The sequence below is a fragment of the Chelonia mydas genome, chromosome 18 (genome assembly GCF_015237465.2).
Source record: "Chelonia mydas isolate rCheMyd1 chromosome 18, rCheMyd1.pri.v2, whole genome shotgun sequence".
In the NCBI taxonomy this organism is placed as follows: domain Eukaryota; kingdom Metazoa; phylum Chordata; order Testudines; family Cheloniidae; genus Chelonia; species Chelonia mydas.
Window position 1 is genome coordinate 965874 of NC_051258.2, and position 21710 is coordinate 987583.

Below are 21710 nucleotides of genomic sequence, written 5' to 3' on the forward strand. Positions count from 1 at the left end.
GCTCCCTGCTCCCCCAGAAGGACTTGACTGAGGGGTCCTGGGTGTACCCACAAGCTCTGTTTTGGACTGTGTTCCTGTTGTCCAATAAACCTTCTGTTTTACTGGCTGGCTGAGAGTCTCAGTGAATCCCAGGAAGAGGGGTGCAGGGCCTGGACTCCCCCACACTCCGTGACAGGCGCACTGGGGAATTCCTCCCTGCGGGGTACCCTCAATCCCTTTCACCCTGCCTCCGGGAAGAGCTGAGAAAGAAAACAAAGGAAATCAGCTGTTGCCACCAGCTAATTAAACAACATGTGCACAAAGCTCTTAGGACACAAAAAAAACCCCAATCCTGTTCTTAAAAAAGGTAAATTTTATTAAAAACAAAAAGAATTACATGTGGAACTTAGGCTATTGCTAGATTTAAAAAGAGCAAATATAATAAAGCATCAAGAATAGTTTTCTTGAGGTCCAGTTTAAAGCAAAACAAAAGCACCTAGGGTTAGAAGAAAGGAGTGCAAAAGCCATAAAGAAATAAAAGAGAGAAACCTAATCGAGTCTTCCTAGACATTTTCCAATCTACTTACATATCTGGGAGTTTCAAATAAGTAGTTTCTAGGTATGATCTGATGGTTTTTCATACCTGACTTAAAGCTTCTTACAGCATAGTTCAGCCCTGTGCCTGCTCTGCGTCTCCTCTCTCCAGAGAACAACAGACAGACAGACAAAGGGAAAGTTTTTTCCCCAATTTTTAAAAAGTTCTAGCCCTCCCATTGGCTCTTTTGGTCAGGTGTCCTTCCTTTTACCTGTGTGCTTTTTTAACCCTTTACAGGTAAAGCAAGTAGAGAACAGCTACTAACAGGGATTTTACAGCTAACTGGCTGGCTGGGTGTTCACAAAAGGGAACTAACCCCCACTTCATTTATCACACATATCCTAAGGAACACCATGCAATATTTCCTAATAAATTTGTCTCCACCCGGTTAGGACTCTACCTATGAAATGTTTCTTTTGTTTTTCAGACACTCTACAAGCAAGCTGGTGCCAGCGGAAAAATAACCCAGAGCACCGTGAGTCTACTGTCGCGATGAAGATTGTGTTGTGTGGTTGTGTTGTTTGTCTTGTTATTACCATTATTTTGGTGGAAATGGTACTAGGAGAATTAACATATATAAAAGGAAAGGTCAATGCATGGTATGACCTGCCTGGGAAGCATGGTCTACCCAAGCTGGGAAATCAAGTGCAAATAAAAAGGCACAAAATGGGATCCAATCCGTACACCACATACCAACACTGCCAAATTCCCATGGGGGGAATCAGCAGTACAATTTACTATGGGTAGATCCTTAAGGTCCTTATCTGCCTTATTACCACAACTTGGGGGTGTCACAGTCCACATGTTCCCTCCTTTTGCCACTTCACATCACGGGATCTGGGCAGGGTTTACAATAGTGACAACTGTGATTAGCAACAATGATTGTTCCATTCCAGGCCAGGGAATCCTTGATTTCTCCTCTGTAGGGCCGCCTGTAATATGCATGTAATAGTTTATAGTTCCTCCTTCTTAGCTCCCATTTTGTGCCTTTTTATTTGCACTTGATTTCCCAGCTTGGGTAGACCATGCTTCCCAGGCAGGTCATACCATGCATTGACCTTTCCTTTTATATATGTTAATTCTCCTAGTACCATTTCCACCAAAATAATGGTAATAACAAGACAAACAACACAACCACACAACACAATCTTCATCGCGACAGTAGACTCACGGTGCTCTGGGTTATTTTTCCGCTGGCACCAGCTTGCTTGTAGAGTGTCTGAAAAACAAAAGAAACATTTCACAGTCCCCTGGATGGGGACAGATTATTGCCTAGAAATACCCCTTTCTTTTACAAATTTTGCTGACTGCAGAGAAAACAGAAGAATTGCCTCCATATTTTCCTTGTTTTGTTCTATAGGCAGGCTAGTGAATTATCCCACTGTTCATTCATGAAATTCATCAGGTGGTGTACCTCAGTTTCATCTCTTATTTTCAGGCTTGACTTGTTTTCCCACCTGCCTTTTCTGGAGGCCCATAATCTGAGTCTTCTTGCTTACAAGTCGCTTGTTTGCTGACTAGGTATATTTATTATTTGCTGCTCCTTTGTGCTGTCATTTATGGGCAGTTGTCTCCTTCCCCTATCAGCTAGGTAATTTGCATCCACACAGAGGCTTTCTGGCTTGCTTTTGGATCCAAAGCTACTAGCAGCTCAGAGACTCTGTCTTAAAAAGGACACAGTTAACTTCCACCAGAGTTATTACTTTTCACTTCTGCTTCTAAAACACACAGCCACCTGAGAAAGAAAACACAACCAAGTGTGGCTCCTTTTGGAGCCCTGATAGAATTTTAATTAAGTAGCATGTTTTGTTTGCATTTCTTTTACCCCTTCTACAATATATACTGCACATGTTCTGGGAAAATGCATACCCCCTCCACAGTTCAACTCTACAACATTCTATTAGCCACATCAACTTTCTCACGAGGTGTAACTGTCTCCCCCCGTGGCCACCTGATCCCCTGGTATAATTTGTTTGACTACCAGGGTCCCCCCAGTGTGACGGTACCGAGTTGCACAAATAATTACATTTACATGATGGGGTTTTATCATCAAACCCAAAACTTCCTTCTTATAACACCACAACTATTCCTCTTTAACACTTACACAACTCCCAACCAAATTAAGCAAACTGAGGAGGAGGAGAAGAAAAAGAAGAAGAAAAGAGTGGGGGTTGTTAGCCACTTGTGCAAACCCTGCTGTTTTTCACTTTGAAACTTTTTTTTCTCCACCCCCCCCCCCCCCCAGGACCAAGTCCCAGCTCCTGTCTCCTAAGGTCGTCTGTTAACTCTGCTTCTGACTCCAAACCCTGTTGTGCCAAACCATCTTTAACTACCCCTAACTTTAATTTACAATCCTCCAGTAGCCTTCGCTGGAGTAGCACCAAACTTGAAAGATTCCTGGCAGCTTCCCATAATGCTGCCTTTTCTTCAAACCTCTTACCAGCAGAGTTAAGTGCTTCCTTTCCCTGGAAGGCATCCTGTCCCCATGGGCATGGACCTCCTTCCGCTACCCCTTTACCAAGGAGGGTGGGCTCCTCAGCCAGCCCCCATCCCTCTGGGTCCCCTAACACTGCTCCCATTTCCTTCTTAATCTCATCCCAGGTTGACCCCTGCACCTGGAATGGGCCCAGATTCTTCCAAATCCACTTATCCAAAAAGACCATTACCCTAGCTTGCAAGGACCCGCAACTACCATTATGAGAGCCCACCATGCCCCCTCCAAGCAGCTGCGTGGACAGTTTGGGAAGGCAACGTACGTGGCTGCTACTCACCTGTCCGACATGAGGTATCTGAGTCACGGCACCAAGATGTTAGAGGGCTTTCCCTCCACCCTCCCACTTCCCTGGTTCTTGTCACGCAGACAGCAAGCGGCAAAAGACCAGCAGCAGTCCGAAGCGCAGACAATGCAATGTTTGTTGGGGTTAGTTTCCATGCAAGCATATTCTGAAGCCCTTCACACCAGTCGGGCTTATCTCTATATGCCGATAGAGTCTGTCCCGCAGTGTTCCCTTCCCAGCTCTGACACCACTGAGCCTTGCCTGTGTCCCTGTTCCCCATTCCCTATTCCCTGTTCCTGTTCCCCCCCCCTTAGCAAACATAATTCCAATTTCCCTTCCCCCCACTTCCTGTTTGACCCCAGTATATATAGTAATATTCTCAGCTATACCTTAACCAATCATTTTACTGAAATTTAATTAACCAATCCTAACATATTGTAACATAATTCTCTAACCAATTATATCCCACTTCCCTAAATTAACTTACTCCTAGCAAAATAAATTATACAGCAGACAGAAATAATTAGAGAGCCAGACAGATTAACAATAGAAAAGTGGGGGCCATAAAGATAAAACACTGCAGAAATGAGGGTTTCACAACCACAACCGTAAGTGATTTCTTGCCAGACAGGATGCTATCAAACTAAGTTTTCTTTAACCATCTTTATCTGGTGGGGATAGGCACTTATCAGGACAGGATTGTATTCCTGTAACAGCCCAATACCACCTTATTTCAGTGCGACTGGTTTGGGGTGTGAGGATGTGACCGTTCGCTTCCCAGCTTATGGCTGCCCCTGCTGCTTAGCCAAAGGCCTTAGCCTAAGAACAAGGCCTCAGACTATCCTAGTGAGAGAAGGCCCATACACAGGCAGACTTGTGATTTTGATTCTTTGTTTTTATACCCCTGTAACTAGCTAAGTGATAAAAATATACCTAAGTTCTTAAAGTATAGGCCTTTACAGGCAGGCCTGAATATCTAGATTCTAACACTGACACTGAAAGAGTCTGTCAAGAAAGTTTGGGTCCAAGGCTTGGGGTAAACTGCAGCAACTTCCATGCACATTGGTGAACTTCACTGGCATCCAGTGAACCCAGTTTAAACAAGACTCCAAAATGTTCATACAGCACATTGTAAGCATCCAGTCAGTGATACAGAGAAACTGTAAACTGGTCAATTATGATGAAAATGTTTCAATGCAAAATTGATTCAAGTATTTGCTCTAGTTCTTAAGATTCAACCTGAAACCGTTTTCTGAGGATGACACAACTTGTGTTATCGTAGTGAGAAGTAGTCCTGCATTTTTTCTTTGCATTGAATTCAGAATCCACAGATTGTTCATGCAACGTTGCAATAAATGTTTCCAGGGAGCTCAGTACTTCAGATCTCTGTCCATTTGCTGCAGCGGTATGCTGGTTGGTGAGAATCTTTGAAGCACGATGATCCCAAAGCGTGGCATAAAAGCTGTCTTCACTTGTTCCATTTTCTTCAGAAAAGTTGCATTTAAATGAGTGGCAGGAATCTGATTTGTATCTTTGGCAAACTCCACCAAGGCTCAACAAATCCTGCTCTAGCTTTGATGCAATGCTTTGGAAGAATTGGCACGACTACACCATTGTGTGTATGGCAGACTGTTGAGAGCCAACAATCTCTGGCCAGTGACAGTATTTACATTATCGAAAATACTTTCCCACTGATCCGTCAGTACAGAGCAAAAAAGAGCATCATGACTACATAACCCCCGCCCCATGATTATATCTGAGCAACTGTGAACATTAGACCTTCAGCTAAATGTAAGGAGGGTGCAGTGCAGGGCACATACTGTATTAATGTTTTTTTGTGTGTGATAGATGGGCCTGCGGATCACTTTAACAAGCCAGGCACATTACTTAGCATTATCAAATGCCTGTTTGTGGCAGTGTGACACAACCAAACTTACATCTGTGTAGGCTAGGGTTACACCTGTCTGGTTCTATAGTGGCTGCAACCCAATGATCCCTCAATTATTTGCCCCTCTGAATTGAGAGATCAGAAGACGAATCCAACCTGGTCTACATGCATGACATCAGGCGCTGAATCAACAATGACAGAGAAATATTTGGCTTGCTGTAATTCTCGTGCTACAGTATTTTTAATGTTCTTTCCCATCAATTCAATGAATTTCTCACTGTAGCAGATCGAACACTCACTGCCTCGGCACCGCTTGCTGGTGATTCTGGGAATTAGCTCTTTCCAGCCTCAGAGCACCTCCTGCTGGCCGGTGTCTCACCTGCCGCAGGCCCCGTGTCCCTCCCAGACCCCAGTACCCCTTACCTTGGGGCGCTGCCCCACAGCAGTCCCCACACTCTGGGTCTCCCCTCCCAGAGGAGCCCCCTCCCCCTATGCCCACTTTGCCTCAGTGGCTACTGCCAATCATCATCTAGCCCCCTCTCACTGGGGCAAACTGCAGTCTGTAATGGCCACTCATCACTAGCAAGGGGCTTGGACCAGCTACCTTTCCCTGCAGCCCCAGTACCTCACTAGGCCTTTACCAAGGCCTCAGCCTGGGGAGTTGCCAGGGTGGAGCTCCCCAGCTCCTCTAGCCCTTCCCCAGCACTGTTTTGCTTCTGGTGCCCTGTGCTGCCAAGCAGCTAAGTCCTTCCCACTCCAGGGCTGGAGTGAGCCTCTGACCCAGCTCCTGCCTTACCCCTTCTTATCAGGGCCTGCTATGGCCTGATTAGGTGTGGACCCAGCTGTGGCCGCTTCCCCAATCAGCCTACCTTTTCTCCCCTGGGTACTGCCCCACTACACTCACATATAGCTTACAGTTCCCATGCTGTCTAAATTTAACCAGGTGGGCAGCCAGAAATGGATCAAACTGTGGTTTAGCTCCAAAATCCCCCAATAATTTCCATTGCTGTCAGATCCTAATACTTCATCCTGGCCATGGAAGCCAAGCCCATGAGCACTTGAAAACTTTATAACTGCCACCACATGCTGAAGAATTTCTCTCAAGTACCGCCGTTCTGAATTAAATTGGCAGGCACATCAGAGTCAACTCCACAGATGATGATTTTACAAGTGTTATCGAGCCAACATGCCATTTCAGTGCTCTGTATTCCTCGTGCTCAGAGAACCAATTGGGATTTTTCCAACTGCTAAATCCTTCTGTAAAAGCATGCGATCCACTGGAAAAAGCTTACATGGAACGCAGTAAACATTTCCAGTAGATGGAGAGTAAATAAATTAATTTCACACAACAACTTCACCATTGTGCAGATGAAATTTAAAAAAGTTCTTTAGAAAACATTTGTCGCTTCCCTGCAATTACCCATGCAGAATTCAGGAAGTGTTCTACAGCCACATTTCAACACACAGCCAAACCTACAGTAACCCCAAACTGTGACTGCTATTTTCATCATATTTTCTCCACAGTGCAGGATCTGAAGGAACTTGGTTAGTGGTAGAGCTCTTGCGTTATCTTTAGCTTTTTTCTTCTTGCCCAGCTTTGAGTGTAGTCATACTCTGATCTGTTTCTACGGCTTTTCCTTCTGCTTGCAAATTTTCAGTGTTACCAGCTCCAGGTAGGCTGCATTGCTCCCTGTCATTTTCTTTTCAAACACCAGAATTCTCTTGTAGGGGCTTCTCTGGGTTTACAACAAAGACACTCCTGTTGACTTAATTAATCCACCCCAACGAACAGTGGTAGCACTGTACACACCAGCGCTTAGGCGGTTCACACCACTGAGCAACATACCTTATGCTGCCATAAGTGGTAGTGTAGACAGAGCCTAAGCATGTCTGAAAACTTTTACCACCTTAGAGTGTTTCAAACGGTTCAGTGTAAAGCTGGTGTGACGCAGCAGGGAGGGGGGAGTGTTCACCTGGGAATGTGGCAGGGGAGTTTCAATGGGAGACCTGAGAGCCTGTTACCTCCCCCTCCCCCTCCTGGCTCAGGTGACACCTTTGCCCAGGAATGTGAACAGAGGCTGCAGGAGGGAGCCTGTGCGGGGGGGTGGGGGGGTTAGTTTTCAGTTTGGTGCTGGGTGGTGTAACGCAGGGAATCCTAGGGCTGGGGTCTAAGCTCCCTGCTCCCCTAGAAGGACTTGACTGAGGGGTCCTGGTTGTACCCACAAGCTCTGTTTGAGACTGTGTTCCTATTGTTCAATAAACCTTCCGTTTTACCTGCTGGCTGAGAGTCTCAGTGAATCCCAGGAAGAGGGATGCAGGGCCTGGACTCCCCCACACTCCATGACAACTGGTGGCAGAAGTGGGATCTACTGCACCCCGTGGATGGCGCTTCCTGCAGTAAGTGACTGGGGAGCAGTAAAACGAAGGGGGATTGACGGGGACCAGGAGTGCTGAAGATTCAGAGAGAGATGGTTTCAGGGGGCGGTTAACCCCTGGGAGTGTGTGACCAGAGAAAAGGACTTTTGCAGTAACAGGGTCCCCTGGGGGATTGCAGCGAGCGGTCTCAGGGGCGGAGGAGTCTGCAGCTCGACCCTGGCAAAGAGGTGGTGACCTCAAGAAGGACTGGCACACTAGGGGCTTTTTCTGGAAACTGTGGAAGCTGCCCAGGCCTGTGAGTGGCCAGCAGGGAGATGTACGCTAAACGCCTTAAGAGCGACCTGGTGGAGCTGTGCAGGCAGAGGGGGCTGCGCATTGGGAGGTCCACCAAGGAACAGCTGATTGCCCAGTTGGAGGAGAGGGATTGCTTGGACGACCCGATCCCTGTCCCTGAGGGAAGCCGCCCGGCGGACGCAGCGTGGGCCCTGGGGCCTGACCGGGCTGGGAGGGGTCAGACTGCTGCCCAGAACATCCCGAGACCCTTCCTACCTAGGCCTGGGGGAGGGGTTGAGGGAAGCCCGGCGAATACTGAGGGCACCCTGACCCCAGCAGCCAGCAGGGGATCCTCCTGGCGGAGCTCCCCATCCCTGGAGCGGATGCGGCTGGAATGGGAGAGGGAGATGAAAGTGAGGGAGCTGGAGGATCATGAAAAACAATGTAAGCATGAGCAGGAGGAGAAGGAGAGGGAACGTCAGGAGAAGGAGAGGGAGCATCAGGAGAAGGAGCGGGAACGTCAGGAGAAGGAGAAACAAAGACAGCATGAACTGGAGCTGGCCAGGCTGAGGAGCAGTGGGGCCCTGGCTGTGGTGATTGAGGGGGGACCGAAGACTGCAAGGAGCTTTGATAAGTGCTTCCTGGCCCAGCGGAAGGAGGGGGAGGACACAGATAGCTTCGTGACGGCCTTTGAGAATGCCTGCGAGATGCACAGGGTTGACCCTGCAGACAGGCTCCAGTTTCTCACCCCCTTACTGGACCCCAAAGCCGTGGAGGTGTACAGCTGAATGACAGGGGCGGAGGCAGGGGACTACGAACTGTTCAAACAGGCCCTGCTCCGTGAGTTTGGGCTGACCCCCGAGATGTACCGGAGAAGGTTCCGGAGTCAGCGTAAAACGCCTGAGGTCACCTACCTACAACTGGTCAACAGGATGCAGGGATATGCCCGCAAGTGGACAGCTGGGGCCCAAGCTAAAGAGGACCTGCTTGACCTAATCGTACTGGAGCAACTGTATGAACAGTGCCCATCCGACCTGAGGCTGTGGCTGGTGGACAAAAAGCTAGAGAACCCCCAGCACGCAGGGCAGCTGGCCGACGAGTTTGTGAACAGTCAGTCAGGGGGTAGCCGGGAGGAGTCCCAAAAGAACAGGCCCCCTGCCCCCGATGCAGAGAGAGAGTCACCATTGGACCTCCCAGTGTGGAAATATAGAGAACCCCTCCCAAGGGGAACGCCTGGCGTCGGGAGCCTCCGACCTGCTCGAGGGGACCAATGTGACCTGAGCTGCTATCACTGTGGCCAGAGAGGCCACGTACGGACCCAGTGCCCCAGGCTCAGGGACAAACTGAGCAGACCCAACCTACCCAGGGTTAACTGGGTAGGGACTCAGCTGGATGAGGGGCAGACAACCCAGGAAAGGGGGGCTGCCAGCTTACCACCTGCTCGGGAGGGAAGAGTACCCCCAGGCCAGCTCCGCCAGATGGCTGGATGCTCTGGACTCAGGGTGCTTGGTTTACAGGGTGGGCGCGGGGCTGTCCCTCCGGAGAGAGTGCCTTGTTCCCCTGGAGGTGGATGGGAGGAAGGTCAATGGATACTGGGATACAGGCGCGGAGGTGACGCTGGCCCAGCCCGAGGTGGTGGCCCCAGATCGGGTGGTACCCAACACCTACCTGACCCTGACGGGGGTGGGCGGGACCCCATTTAAGGTGCCCATGGCAAGGGTACACCTGAAATGGGGGGCCAAGGAGAGCCCCCAGGACGTGTGGGTGCACCACCATTTGCCCACTGAGGTTTTGATGGGGGAAGACCCAGAGGACTGGCCAAGCAAACCCCAGACCGCCCTGGTTGTGACCCGTAGCCAGAGCCGGCAAGGGGCACTGTGCCCTGACCTTTGGGAGGGTACCACACCGGAGGCGCAGGACCCTACCCTGGTGGGGAGGGAGCGCCGAGAGGCACGGCTCAGAGAGGCTGTGGCCTCAGACCTGGCCAGCGAGGGGGAACCGGGTCCCATCCCTTCCCCTGCCGCTGAGTTCCAGGCCGAGTTGAGGAAAGACCCCTCCTTGCGGAAGCTCAGGGACCTGGCCGACCTCAGTGTGGTATGGACCATGGGGAGAGGTTGCCAGGAGAGGTTCCTCTGGGAGAAGGGGTTCCTGTACCAAGAATGGGCTCCCCCAGGGGAAGTGGAGTCCTGTGGGATCAGGAGGCAGCTGGTGGTCCCCCAGAAGTATCGCCGCAAGCTCCTGTACCTGGCCCATGACATCCCCCTCGCAGGGCACCAGGGAATCAGACGCACCCGGCAGAGGTTGCTACAGAACTTTTACTGGTCTGGGGTCTTTACCACAGTCCAGCAGTATTGCCGATCCTGCGACCCCTGTCGGGGGGGGGGGGGGGGGGGGGGGAAGGCCCGGGACAAGGGGAAAGCACCTTTGAGACCTTTGCCCATCATAGAGGAGCCTTTCCAGAAGGTGACCATGGACATCGTGGGGCCTCTCAGCAAGATGACCCGGTCGGGGAAGAAATACATTCTGGTGGCGGTAGATTTTGCCACCCGCTACCCTGAGGCAGTGCCCTTATCTTCCATTGAAGCCGACACCATGGCAGATGCGCTCCTGACCATTTTCAGCCGAGTGGGGTTCCCCAAGGAAGTCTTGACAGACCAAGGATCCAACTTCATGTCGGCCCTGCTCCTGTGCTTATGGGAGAAATGTGGGGTCCGGCACAACTGGGCCTCAGCGTATCACCCCCAGTCCAATGGGCTGGTGGAGAGGTTTAACGGGACGCTAAAGATGATGCTGAAAACCTTTATGAACCAGCACCCGCAGGATTGGGACAAGTACTTACCTCACCTGCTGTTCGCGTACAGGGAGGTGCCCCAGGAGTCTACCGGATTTTTGCCTTTCAAACTGTTATATGGAAGGAGGGTGAGGGGCCACCTGGACCTGATGAGAGATGAATGGGAGGGGAAGGCCACTCCCAATGGAGAGTCAGTGATGGAGTATGTCCTGATCTTCCGAGAGAGACTGGCTGAACTCATGGGCCTGGCCAGGGAGAATCTGGCCAGAGCCCAGAGGAAGCAGAAGGTTTGGTATGACCTCACGGTGCGGGCCCACGCCTATGCCACCGGGGATCCGGTGATGGTTCTCATCCCCATGAGAAAGAACAAACTACAGGCCACCTGGGAGGGCCCTTTCAAGGTTGTCAAGCAGCTCAATGAGGTAAACTATGTGGTGGAACTGTCTAACCGGGCGCACCACCGCCGGGTGTACCATGTGAATATGATGAAGCCATATTATGACAGAGGGAATGTGGTGTTGGCCGTGTGTGGACATTGGGAGGAGCAGGGAGATGACCCTTTAGTAAATCTATTCCCTGGGACCAGAGCTGGTTCCCCCCTGGAAACAATTCCCCTCTCGGATGAGCTAACCCCTGGCCAGCAAGCTGAGATCAGGGGGGTGCTGCATCAGTACCGCCAGCTGTTTTCCAACCAGCCTGGACGCACTAATCTGACTGTCCACCGGGTGCAGACAGGGTCGCACCCGCCAATAAGATACTCTCCTTTCCGAGTCACAGGGAAAACTGCTCAGGACCTGGAAAGAGAGGTCCGGGACATGCTGGCTTTGGGGGTGATCCAGCCATCTGCCAGCCCTTGGGCCTCGCCGGTGGTGCTGGTCCCCAAAAGGGACGGGTTGGTCCGGTTCTGTGTGGACTATCAGAAGCTCAATGCCATCACTGTATTGGATGCCTACCCCATGCCCAGACCTGATGAGCTCCTAGACAAATTGGGAGGAGCTCGATACCTTACCACCATGGACCTTACAAAGGGCTACTGGCAAGTGCCGCTGGATGCAGATGCCGGGCTGAAATCAGCCTTTATCACCCCTCTGGGGCTCTATGAGTTCCTGACCCTGCCTTTCGGCCTCAAGGGAGCGCCGGCCACCTTCCAGGGCCTAGTGGACCAGCTACTGAGGGGGATGGAGAGTTTTGCCGTGGCGCATATTGATGACATCTGTGTCTTTAGCCAGACCTGGGAGGACCATGTGTCCCAGGTTAGATAAGTGCTGGACCGACTCCAGGGGGCTGGGCTGACCGTAAAAGCGGAGAAGTGCAAGGTGGGGATGGCTGAAGTATCTTACCTGGGCCATCGGGTGGGGAGCGGCCGCCTAAAGCCGGAACCAGCCAAGGTGGAGGTGATCAGAGACTGGCCCGCTCCCCACACCAAAAAGCAGGTCCAAGCCTTTATTGGGTTGGCAGGATACTATCAAAGGTTTGTGCCCCGCTTAAGTGCCATAGCCACCCCCATCACTGAGCTATGCAAGAAGGGGAAGCCAGACAAGGTGGTCTGGACCGAGCAGTGCCAGAAGGCTCTCTGTGCGCTGAAGGAGGCTCTGGTTAGTGCCCCAGTTCTGGCAAACCCAGACTTTGACAAGCCCTTTATGGTGTTCACCGATGCCCCAGGCAAGGGGCTGGGGGTGGTGTTAATGCAGGAGGATGAAAAGGGGGAGAGACACCCCATCGTGTACCTGAGCAAGAAGTTGCTACCCCGGGAGCAACACTACGCGGCCATCGAGAGGGAGTGCCTGGCCATGGTGTGGGCCCTCAAGAAACTGGAGTCCTATCTCTTTGGGCGACACTTCACCGTGTACACCGACCACTCTCCCCTGACCTGGCTGCACCAGATGAAAGGAGCCAACGCCAAGCTCCTGAGGTGGAGCCTGCTCCTGCAGGATTACGACATGGACATGGTCCACGTGAAGGGAAGTGCCAACCTGATAGCGGATGCGCTGTCCCGGAGAGGGGGCCCCGAACTTCCCCAGGTCACTGGTCAGAGTGACCCCGCTCAGTTCAGTCTCGAAGGGGGGAGAGATGTGACGCAGCAGGGAGGGGGGAGTGTTGACCTGGGAATATGGCGGGGGAGTTTCAATGGGAGACCTGAGAGCCTGTCACCTGAGCCAGGAGGGGGAGGGGGAGGTAACACCTCTGCCCAGGAATGTGATCAGAGACTGCAGGAGGGAGCCTGCTGGGGGGGTTTAGTTTCAGTTTGGTGCTGGGGGGTGGAACGCAGGGAACCCCAGGGCTGGGGTCTAAGCTTCCTGCTCCCCCAGAAGGACTTGACTGAGGGGTCCTGGTTGTACCCACAAGCTCTGTTTGAGACTGTGTTCCTGTTGTCCAATAAACCTTCCGTTTTACTGGCTGGCTGAATCCCAGGAAGAGGGGTGCAGGGCCTGGACCCCCCCACACTCCATGACAGCTGGTTCCAAAAGGGCAGCATCCTCTTGTTGCTGCTTTGTCAAAGACAGCAACACACTTGGGCTAAAGGTATGATGGGATAACATGATTTTGGCAATTAATTTATCTTTAAATATTCATGGTAAATAGGCCCAATGGCCTGTGATGGGATGTTAGATGGGGTGGGATCTGAGTTACTACAGAGAATTCTTTCCTGGGTATCTGGCTGGTGAATCTTGCCCATATGCTCAGGGTTCAGCTGATCGCCATATTTGGGGTCGGGAAGGAATTTTCCTCCAGGGCAGACTGGAAAAGGCCCTGGAGGTTTCTCGCCTTCCTCTGCAGTGTGGGGCATGGGTCACTTGCTGGAGGATTCTCTGCTCCTTGAAGTCTTTAAACCATGATTTGAGGACTTCAATAGCTCAGACATAGGTGAGAGGTTTATCGCAGGAGTGGGTGGGTGAGATTCTGTGGCCTGCATTGTGCTGGAGGTCGGACTAGATGATCATGATGGTCCCTTCTGACCTTAATATCTATAAAGGTACCATCAGGACACAATGTGTTGCTAGCTAAGCAAATGTAACTGCCACATTTTCACAATTTGAGTAAATCTGCAAGCAGCAAAAAGAATGGGAAAGTCTTCTGCCTTTACCCATTCTGGGCACATTGCCAAAAATTAATAAAAGCAGGTTTGTTTTTAAACATGTTACAAACGCATAACATCAGCAGCGTGGGATTTGTTTTAGCCATAAAGTGAGTTCTTAGTTTTAACATCTTTATTTAACTGCAATTTTTGTAATATTCAATTGTATCAAACTTCTAAATCCCAATTTTGGGATAAGAAACCTACAAACCTTAAAACATAACCAAGTACTTTCCCCCTTCCCTGTTTTTGTTTGTAATTGTGATTTTTATGAACCAATGGCTGATCCTACATGGAATAGGTCCATAAGAAAGGATTATGTTGCAATAATTGGGCCTGCACAATTTAAGTACATTTGAGTTCAGCTGTAAAAAGTGAATGAAAGTTAATAAAAAAAAGTTAGGTTTCAGAGTAACAGCCGTGTTAGTCTGTATTCGTAAAAAGAAAAGGAGTACTTGTGGCACCTTAGAGACTAACCAGTTTATTTGAGCATGAGCTTTCGTGAGCTACAGCTCACTTCATCGGATGCATCCGATGAAGTGAGCTGTAGCTCACGAAAGCTCATGCTCAAATAAACTGGTTAGTCTCTAAGGTGCCACAAGTACTCCTTTTTTTAAAAAAAAAGTTAATAAAATGTCACACTAACCTTATAACATTGCAGATGACACTAGACTGGGAGGAGAGGTAGATATGCTGGAGGGTAGGGATAGGACACAGAGGGACCTAGACAAATTGGAGGATTGAGCCAAAAGAAATCGGATGAGGTTCAACAGGGACAAGTGCAGAGTCCTGCACTTAGGACAGAAGAATCCCATGCACCACTACAGATTAGGGGCCTCCCCTGCCTGAGGGGCACCCTGCAGACTCGTGCGGGCGCTCCCCTGCCTGAGGGGCACCCTGCAGACTCGTGCCGGCGCTCCCCGGTCTGAGGGGCACCCTGCAGACTCGTGCCGGTGCTCCCCGGTCTGAGGGGCGCCCTGCAGACTCGTGCCGGCGCTCCCCGGTCTGAGGGGCGCCCTGCAGACTCGTGCCGGCGCTCCCCGGCCTGAGGGGCGCCCTGTAGACTCGTGCCGGCACTCCCCGGCCTGAGGGGCGCCCTGCAGACTCGTGCCAGCGCCCCCCGGCCTGAGGGGCACCCTGCAGATTCGTGCCGGCGCTCCCCGGCCTGAGGGGCGCCCTGCAGACTCGTGCCGGCGCCCCCCGGCCTGAGGGGCGCCCTGCAGACTCGTGTTGGTGCTCCCCGGCCTGAGGGGCGCCCTGTAGACTCGTGCCGGCGCTCCCCGGCCTGAGGGGCGCCCTGCAGACTCGTGCCAGCGCCCCCCGGCCTGAGGGGCACCCTGCAGATTCGTGCCGGCGCTCCCCGGCCTGAGGGGCGCCCTGCAGACTCGTGCCGGCGCCCCCCGGCCTGAGGGGCGCCCTGCAGACTCGTGTTGGTGCTCCCCGGCCTGAGGGGCACCCTGCAGATTTGTGCCGGCGCTCCCCGGTCTGATGGGCGCCCTGCAGACTCGTGCCGGCGCCCCCCGGCCTGAGGGGCACCCTGCAGACTCGTGCTGGCGCTCCCCGGCCTGAGGGGCGCCCTGCAGACTCGTGCCGGCGCTCCCCGGCCTGAGGGGCACCCTGCAGACTCGTGCCGGCACCCCCCTGCCTGAGGGGCACCCTGCAGACTCGTGCCGGCGCTCCCCGGCCTGCGGGGCGACCTGCAGACTCGTGCTGGCGCTCCCCGGCCTGAGGGGTGCCCTGCAGACTCGTGCCGTCGCCCCCCGGCCTGAGGGGCGCGCCGCAGACTCATGCCGGCGCCCCCCGGCCTGAAGGGTGCGCCGCAGACTCGTGCCGGCACTCCCCGGCCTGAGGGGTGCCCTGCAGACTCGTGCCGGCGCTCCCCGGCCTGAGGGGCACCCTGCAGACTCGTGCCGGCGCCCCCCGGTCTGAGGGGCGCCCTGCAGACTCGTGCCGGCGCCACCCGGCCTGAGGGGCGCCCTGCAGATTCGTGCCGGCGCTCCCCGGTCTGAGGGGCGCCCTGCAGACTCGTGCCGGCGCTCCCCGGCCTGAGGGGCGCCCTGCAGACTCGTGCCGGCGCTCCCCGGCCTGAGGGGCACCCTGCAGACTCGTGCCAGCGCCCCCCGGTCTGAGGGGCGCCCTGCAGACTCGTGCCGGCGCCCCCCGGCCTGAGGGGCGCCCTGCAGATTCGTGCCGGCGCTCCCCGGTCTGAGGGGCGCCCTGCAGACTCGTGCCGGCGCTCCCCGGTCTGATGGGCGCCCTGCAGACTCGTGCCGTTGCCCCCTGGTCTGAGGGGCGCCCTGCAGACTCGTGCCGTCGCCCCCCGGTATGAGGGGCGCCCTGCAGACTCGTGCCAGCGCTCCCCGGCCTGAGGGGCGCCCTGCAGACTCGTGCCGGCGCTCCGCGGCCTGAGGGGTGCGCCGCAGACTCATGCCGGGACTCCCCGGTCTGAGGGGGCCCTGCAGACTCGTGCCGGCGCTCCCTGGCCTGAGGGGCGCCCTGCAGACTCGTGCCGGCGCCCCCCGGCCTGAGGGGCGCCCTGCAGGCTTGTGCCGGCGCTCCCCGGTCTGAGGGGCGCCCTGCAGACTCGTGCCGGCGCTCCCCGGTCTGATGGGCGCCCTGCAGACTCGTGCCGTTGCCCCCCGGTCTGAGGGGCGCCCTGCAGACTCGTGCCAGCGCTCCCCGGCCTGAGGGGCGCCCTGCAGACTCGTGCCAGCGCTCCCCGGCCTGAGGGGCGCCCTGCAGACTCGTGCCAGCGCCCCCCGGCCTGAGGGGCGCCCTGCAGACTCGTGCCGGCGCCCCCCGGTCTGAGGGGCGCCCTGCAGACTCGTGCCGGCGCTCCCCGGCCTGAGGGCACCCTGCAGACTCGTGCTGGCGCCCCCCTGCCTGAGGGGCGCCCTGCAGACTCGTGCCCACGCTCCCCTGCCTGAGGGGCGCCCTGCAGACTCGTGCCCACGCTCCCCTGCCTAAAGGGCGCCCAGCAGACTCATGCCGTCGCCCCCTGGCCTGAGGGGCGCCCTGCAGACTCGTGCCGGTGCTCCCTGGTCTGATGGGCGCCCTGCAGACTCGTGCTGTCGCCCCCCGGTCTAATGGGCGCCCTGCAGATTCGTGCCCGCGCTCCCCTGTCTGAGGGGCTCTCCCCTGCAGACTCGTGCCGGCGACCCCCAGCCTGAGGGGCACCCTGCAGACTTGTGCCGGTGCTCCCCGGTCTGAGGGGCGCCCTGCAGACTCGTGCCGGCGCCCCCCGGCCTGAGGGGCGCCCTGCAGACTCGTGCCGGTGCTCCCCGGCCTGAGGGGCGCCCTGCAGACTCGTGCCGGCGCCCCCCGGCCTGAGGGGCGCCCTGCAGACTCGTGCCGGCGCCCCCCAGCCTGAGGGGCGCCCTGCAGACTCGTGCCGGCACCCCCCGGCCTGAGGGGCGCCCTGCAGACTCGTGCCGGCGCTCCCCGGCCAGAGGGGCGCCCTGCAGACTCGTGCCCGCGCTCCCCGGCCTGAGGGGCGCCCTGCAGACTCGTGCCGGCGCTCCCCGGTCTGAGGGGCGCCCTGCAGACTCGTGCCGGCGCTCCCCGGTCTGATGGGCGCCCTGCAGACTCGTGCCGTTGCCCCCCGGTCTGAGGGGCGCCCTGCAGACTCGTGCCGGCGCTCCCCGGCCTGAGGGGCGCCCTGCAGACTCGTGCCGGCGCTCCCCGGCCTGAGGGGCGCCCTGCAGACTCGTGCCGGCGCCCCCCTGCCTGAGGGGCACCCTGCAGACTCGTGCCGGCGCCCCCCGGCCTGAGGGGCGCCCTGCAGACTCGTGCCGGCGCCCCCCGGTCTGAGGGGCGCCCTGCAGACTCGTGCCGGCGCCCCCCCGGCCTGAGGGGCGCCCTGCAGACTCGTGCCCACGCTCCCCTGCCTGAGGGGCGCCCTGCAGACTCGTGCCCACGCTCCCCTGCCTAAGGGGCGCCCAGCAGACTCATGCCGTCGCCCCCCGGTCTGAGGGGCGCCCTGCAGACTCGTGCCGGCGCTCCCCGGCCTGAGGGGCGCCCTGCAGACTCGTGCCGGCGCTCCCCGGCCTGAGGGGCGCCCTGCAGACTCGTGCCGGCGCCCCCCCTGCCTGAGGGGCACCCTGCAGACTCGTGCCGGCGCCCCCCGGCCTGAGGGGCGCCCTGCAGACTCGTGCCGGCGCCCCCCGGTCTGAGGGGCGCCCTGCAGACTCGTGCCGGCGCCCCCCGGCCTGAGGGGCGCCCTGCAGACTCGTGCCGGCGCTCCCCGGTCTGAGGGGCGCCCTGCAGACTCGTGCCGGCGCTCCCCGGTCTGATGGGCGCCCTGCAGACTCGTGCCGTTGCCCCCTGGTCTGAGGGGCGCCCTGCAGACTCGTGCCGTCGCCCCCCGGTATGAGGGGCGCCCTGCAGACTCGTGCCAGCGCTCCCCGGCCTGAGGGGCGCCCTGCAGACTCGTGCCGGCGCTCCCCGGCCTGAGGGGTGCGCCGCAGACTCGTGCCGGGACTCCCCGGTCTGAGGGGGCCCTGCAGACTCGTGCCGGCGCTCCCTGGCCTGAGGGGCGCCCTGCAGACTCGTGCCGGCGCCCCCCGGCCTGAGGGGCGCCCTGCAGACTTGTGCCGGCGCTCCCCGGCCTGAGGGGTGCGCCGCAGACTCATGCCGGGACTCCCCTGCCTGAGGGGCGACCTGCAGACTCGTGCCGGCGCTCCCTGGCCTGAGGGGCGCCCTGCAGACTCGTGCCGGTGCTCCCCGGTCTGAGGGGCGCCCTGCAGACTCGTGCCGGCGCCCCCCGGCCTGAGGGGCGCCCTGCAGACTTGTGCCGTCGCCCCCCGGCCTGAGGGGCGCCCTGCAGACTCGTGCTGGCGCTCCCCGGCCTGAGGGGCACCCTGCAGATTTGTGCCGGCGCTCCCCGGCCTGATGGGCGCCCTGCAGACTCGTGCCGGCGCCCCCCGGCCTGAGGGGCGCCCTGCAGACTCGTGCCGGCGCTCCCCGGCCTGAGGGGCGCCCTGCAGACTCGTGCCGGCGCCCCCCGGCCTGAGGGGCGCCCTGCAGACTGGTGCCGGCGCTCCCTGGTCTGAGGGGCGCCCTGCAGACTCGTGCCGGCGCTCCCCGGTCTGATGGGCGCCCTGCAGACTCGTGCCGTTGCCCCCCGGTCTGAGGGGCGCCCTGCAGACTCGTGCCAGCGCTCCCCGGCCTGAGGGGCGCCCTGCAGACTCGTGCCAGCGCTCCCCGGTCTGAGGGGCTCCCTGCAGACTCGTGCCAGCGCTCCCCGGCCTGAGGGGCGCCCTGCAGACTCGTGCCAGCGCCCCCCGGCCTGAGGGGCGCCCTGCAGACTCGTGCCGGCGCCCCCCGGTCTGAGGGGCGCCCTGCAGACTCGTGCCGGCGCTCCCCGGCCTGAGGGCACCCTGCAGACTCGTGCTGGCGCCCCCCTGCCTGAGGGGCGCCCTGCAGACTCGTGCCCACGCACCCCTGCCTGAGGGGCGCCCTGCAGACTCGTGCCCACGCTCCCCTGCCTAAGGGGCGCCCAGCAGACTCATGCCGTCGCCCCCTGGCCTGAGGGGCGCCCTGCAGACTCGTGCCGGTGCTCCCTGGTCTGATGGGCGCCCTGCAGACTCGTGCTGTCGCCCCCCGGTCTAATGGGCGCCCTGCAGACTCGTGCCCGCGCTCCCCTGCCTGAGGGGCTCTCCCCTGCAGACTCGTGCCGGCGACCCCCAGCCTGAGGGGCACCCTGCAGACTTGTGCCGGTGCTCCCCGGTCTGAGGGGCGCCCTGCAGACTCGTGCCGGCGCCCCCCTGCCTGAGGGGCGCCCTGCAGACTCGTGCCGGCGCCCCCCGGCCTGAGGGGCGCCCTGCAGACTCGTGCCGGCGCTCCCCGGCCTGAGGGGCGCCCTGCAGACTCGTGCCGGCGCCCCCCGGCCTGAGGGGCGCCCTGCAGACTCGTGCCGGCGCCCCCCGGCCTGAGGGGCGCCCTGCAGACTCGTGCCGGCGCTCCCCCGGCCAGAGGGGCGCCCTGCAGACTCGTGCTCGCGCTCCCCGGCCTGAGGGGCGCCCTGCAGACTCATGCCCGCGCTCCCCGGTCTGAGGGGCGCCCTGCAGACTCGTGCCGGCGCTCCCCGGTCTGATGGGCGCCCTGCAGACTCGTGCCGTTGCCCCCCGGTCTGAGGGGCGCCCTGCAGACTCGTGCCGGCGCTCCCCGGTCTGAGGGGCGCCCTGCAGACTCGTGCCGGCGCTCCCCGGCCTGAGGGGCGCCCTGCAGACTCGTGCCGGTGCCCCCCTGCCTGAGGGGCGCCCTGCAGACTCGTGCCGGCGCCCCCCGGCCTGAGGGGTGCCCTGCAGACTCATGCCAGCGACCCCCGGCCTGAGGGGCGCTCCCCTGCAGACTCGCGCCGGCGACCCCCAGCCTGAGGGGCGCCCTGCAGACTCGTGCCGGTGCCCCCCGGTCTGAGGGGCGCCCTGCAGACTCGTGCCGGCGCTCCCCTGCCTGAGGGGCACCCTGCAGACTCGTGCCGGCGCTCCCCTGCCTGAGGGGCGCCCTGCAGACTCGTGCCGGTGCTGCCCGGCCTGAGGGGCACCCTGCAGACTCATGCCCGCGCTCCCCGGTCTGAGGGGCGCCCTGCAGACTCGTGCCGGCGCTCCCCGGTCTGATGGGCGCCCTGCAGACTCGTGCCGTTGCCCCCCGGTCTGAGGGGCGCCCTGCAGACTCGTGCCGGCGCTCCCCGGTCTGAGGGGCGCCCTGCAGACTCGTGCCGGCGCTCCCCGGCCTGAGGGGCGCCCTGCAGACTCGTGCCGGCGCTCCCCGGCCTGATGGGCGCCCTGCAGACTCGTGCCGTTGCCCCCCGGTCTGAGGGGCGCCCTGCAGACTCGTGCCGGCGCTCCCCGGCCTGAGGGGCGCCCTGCAGACTCGTGCCGGCGCTCCCCGGCCTGAGGGGCGCCCTGCAGACTCGTGCCGGCGCCCCCCTGCCTGAGGGGCACCCTGCAGACTCGTGCCGGCGCCCCCCGGCCTGAGGGGCGCCCTGCAGACTCGTGCCGGCGCCCCCCGGTCTGAGGGGCGCCCTGCAGACTCGTGCCGGCGCCCCCCGGCCTGAGGGGCGCCCTGCAGACTCGTGCCCACGCTCCCCTGCCTGAGGGGCGCCCTGCAGACTCGTGCCCACGCTCCCCTGCCTAAGGGGCGCCCAGCAGACTCATGCCGTCGCCCCCCGGTCTGAGGGGCGCCCTGCAGACTCGTGCCGGCGCTCCCCGGCCTGAGGGGCGCCCTGCAGACTCGTGCCGGCGCTCCCCGGCCTGAGGGGCGCCCTGCAGACTCGTGCCGGCGCCCCCCTGCCTGAGGGGCACCCTGCAGACTCGTGCCGGCGCCCCCCGGCCTGAGGGGCGCCCTGCAGACTCGTGCCGGCGCCCCCCGGTCTGAGGGGCGCCCTGCAGACTCGTGCCGGCGCCCCCCGGCCTGAGGGGCGCCCTGCAGACTCGTGCCGGCGCTCCCCGGTCTGAGGGGCGCCCTGCAGACTCGTGCCGGCGCTCCCCGGCCTGATGGGCGCCCTGCAGACTCGTGCCGTTGCCCCCTGGTCTGAGGGGCGCCCTGCAGACTCGTGCCGTCGCCCCCCGGTATGAGGGGCGCCCTGCAGACTCGTGCCAGCGCTCCCCGGCCTGAGGGGCGCCCTGCAGACTCGTGCCGGCGCTCCCCGGCCTGAGGGGTGCGCCGCAGACTCGTGCCGGGACTCCCCGGTCTGAGGGGGCCCTGCAGACTCGTGCCGGCGCTCCCTGGCCTGAGGGGCGCCCTGCAGACTCGTGCCGGCGCCCCCCGGCCTGAGGGGCGCCCTGCAGACTTGTGCCGGCGCTCCCCGGCCTGAGGGGTGCGCCGCAGACTCATGCCGGGACTCCCCTGCCTGAGGGGCGCCCTGCAGACTCGTGCCGGCGCTCCCTGGCCTGAGGGGCGCCCTGCAGACTCGTGCCGGTGCTCCCCGGTCTGAGGGGCGCCCTGCAGACTCG